The sequence below is a fragment of the Bombina bombina genome, unplaced genomic scaffold (genome assembly GCF_027579735.1).
Source record: "Bombina bombina isolate aBomBom1 unplaced genomic scaffold, aBomBom1.pri scaffold_902, whole genome shotgun sequence".
Classification (NCBI taxonomy): domain Eukaryota; kingdom Metazoa; phylum Chordata; class Amphibia; order Anura; family Bombinatoridae; genus Bombina; species Bombina bombina.
Window position 1 is genome coordinate 69,649 of NW_026512273.1, and position 3,106 is coordinate 72,754.

General features: G+C 39.8%; 1 long non-coding RNA gene across 1 annotated transcript; it reads right to left on the minus strand.

Annotated features, from left to right (window-relative positions):
* Positions 1-2,175: 2,175 nt before the first annotated feature.
* On the minus strand, positions 2,176-2,797 carry LOC128644200 (uncharacterized). The gene is made up of 2 exons (XR_008399948.1): positions 2,365-2,797; positions 2,176-2,284 (listed from the first exon to the last, which is right to left on the minus strand). It is a non-coding gene; the product is annotated as an uncharacterized LOC128644200 (long non-coding RNA).
* Positions 2,798-3,106: the final 309 nt, after the last annotated feature.

A 3,106-nucleotide genomic window follows, 5' to 3' on the forward strand; every position in this document is an offset into this window, starting at 1 on the left:
AATGGCACATCTTCGTGAAGAGATCTACAACGACAAGGATGGTGGTATTCTTTGAAGAGACTGGCAAATCTACAATAAAGTCTAAAGCAATCTCAGACCATGGATTCTTTGGAGTAGGCAAAGGCAAAAGCAACCCATAGGGAGAGTGTTTATCCCTTTTTGAAATGGTACAATTAAGACAAGAGTTTACATAGTCCTTAACTTCAGTTGCCATATGAGGCCACCAGTAATCCCTTTTTACTAGATCGAGAGTTTTATGGATACCTGGATGACCAGCTAGAGGTGAATCATGTACAGATTGAAGGAGAATGAGTCTGAGGGAAGGTGGAACATATATCTTTGAATCATGAGAATAAAGTCCTTGAGTATTAAGTTGAAGAAGGTGTGATGGCTTTGTAGAGTCGGCCAACTGTTCCTTTTTAAGGTTAGATGAGACTTCGAGAGTAAAAGAAATGAAGTTTTCTTTTGGTATGATGGATTGGTCGGTCGTTTGATGTGGAAGACTTGTGGGTAACCGGGATAGTGCGTCAGCTTTTTGGTTCTTTCCAGCAGGATGGTATGTGATGAGGAAATTAAAACGAGAGAAAAAGAGATTCCAGCGAACCTGTCTGGCTGACAAGGTTCTAGTGGCCTTCAAGTACTGCAGGTTCCTATGATCTGTATAGATGAGTGTAGGAATGAAAGTACCTTCAAGGAGGTGTCACCAGTGTTCCAGGGAGAGTTTTATGGCTAAGAGTTCTTTGTCACCAATAGGATAGTTTTGTTCCGCACTATTCAAAGTCTTGGAGTAAAAAGCCACAGGATGTAACGGTTTTGACAAGTTTTCTCTTTGGGAGAGAACAGCGCCAATAGCAGAATTTGAGGCGTCCACCTCAAGAACAAATTGTAGATTAGGGTCAGGAAAACGGAGTATTGGTGCTGAAGTGAAATTTTGTTTGAACAAATCAAAAGCGGATTGTGCTTCTTTAGTCCACCTGAAATGTGAATTATTTTTTGTTAGAACAGTTAAAGGAAGAGCAAGTTTGGAGAAATTTTTAATAAATTTGCGGTAGAAATTCGCAAAACCCATGAAGGACTGAACTTGACGTTTAGTTGTTGGTATGGGCCAATTTAAAACTGCATCAACCTTTTTTTGTTCCATATGGATACCTGAAGGAGAAATTTCATATCCCAGAAAGGATATGGTCTGTGAATTGAACAGGCATTTCTCAGCCTTAGCATACAAGTGGTTACCTCTGAGCCTTGATAAAACTTGTCTAACATGGGAAATGTGTTCCTGATAGGTCTTAGAATAAATTAAAATATCATCCAGATAGATGACAATAAAGACATCTAATATGTCCCTAAAAATGTCATTAATTAAGTGCTGGAAAGTTGCGGGCGCGTTGCAGAGCCCAAAAGGCATCACGACGTATTCGAACAATCCGTATCTTGTTCGAAACGCCGTGAGCCACTCATCTCCAGATCTAATTCGGATGAGATTATAGGCTCCTCTTAAGTCCAATTTTGTGAAAAATTTTGCTCCCTCCAACCTTTCAATTAACTCCGGGATGAGGGGTAAAGGATATCTGTTTTTTACTGTAATTTTATTTAGTTGTCTGTAGTCTACGATTGGCCTCAATGAGCCATCCTTATTTTTAACAAAAAAAATCCCAGCACTAGCTGGAGAGGTGGAGGGACGGATGAAACCTTTCCTTAGATTTTCATCTAAGTAAGATTTAAGGTGTGTTAACTCAGGGTTTGAGAGTGGGTAAATATGACCCGTGGGGATCTCAGAGCCAGGTATGATCTCAATAGGACAATCATACTTCCTGTGAGGAGGAAGATTGTCGCACTGGGTTTTGCTGAATACATCTGCATAATCCTTATAAACCTCAGGAATTTGAATTGTCTCATTGGATTCAGTGGTTTGCAAAATAGTAGCTGGGAAACAAGTAGTAGAGCAGAATGTAGAATTAAATGTGACTGTTGAGGTAGACCAATTTACTTCAGGATTATGAATTCGGAGCCAGTTTATACCGAGAACTATGGGTGAAATAGGGGATGATATTACATCAAATGACATATACTCCCTATGGTGGTCTGGGGTAACAACAAGTAAGGGTATTGTTTGATATTTAACTGGACCTGATGTGATTGGATTACCATCTATTCCACGTAATAACACAGGAGACCTTTTTTGCACAAGTGGAATTTTATTGAATTTAGTGAATACAGTATCTATGTAGGAGGCTGTAGCTCCTGAGTCAATAATCGCGGGAGCGTTGATTCGATGTGACTCCCACTGTAAAAGAAGAGATAAATTTAGGTAAGGGAGAGCATGATCCTGAGTGGTACAACAAAAAGGTTCTTTATACATCTTACCCTTGTTTTGTTTCAGGAGGGAAGGACAGTCCCTGACAGTGTGTTTGTCTGAAGCACAGTATAAGCAGAGGTTATTAGCCCTTCGTCGGATCTTCTCCTCAGGGGTTAATGGTCCCTTTATAAAACCTATATCCATAGGTTCAGCAGTTGATTTGCTGGGGCTGGGTGTATTTTGTTTCTTTGCAGGATATTCATGAAATGATCTCTCCTGCTGTCTCTCTCTCAGTCTTCTGTCTATAGTTATGCTAAGTGACATTAAAGCCTCAAGAGTATGTGGTAGTTCAGATCTAGACAACTCATCCTTAATTCCTTCTGAAAGGCCTAATCTAAACTGATTTCTCAGTGAAAGGTCATTCCATTGAGTGTCTTTCGCCCATTTTTTAAATTCGGCAATGTAATCCTCAACTACTCTTTTCTTTTGTTTCAAGCCTCGCATTGCCGTTTCAGCAGTAAGCTGTTTATATGGATCCTCATATAGCTGACCCATAGCAGAAAAAAAAACTTTCCAAAGAATTAAGTATATCATCGTTATTCTCAAAGTAAGTGTTGGCCCATGTGCGGGGCTCACCTCTCAAATAGGATATAACTGTGAGTACCCTTGCTCTATCAGTGGGATAGGTATGAGGTTTAAGGGAGAACATAAGCAAACAAGCATTCTTGAAATCTCTATACTCAGATCTCTCACCACTAAATTTTTCTGGTGTACTAACCTGTGGTTCTAATATAGGTACCCTCTTATCAA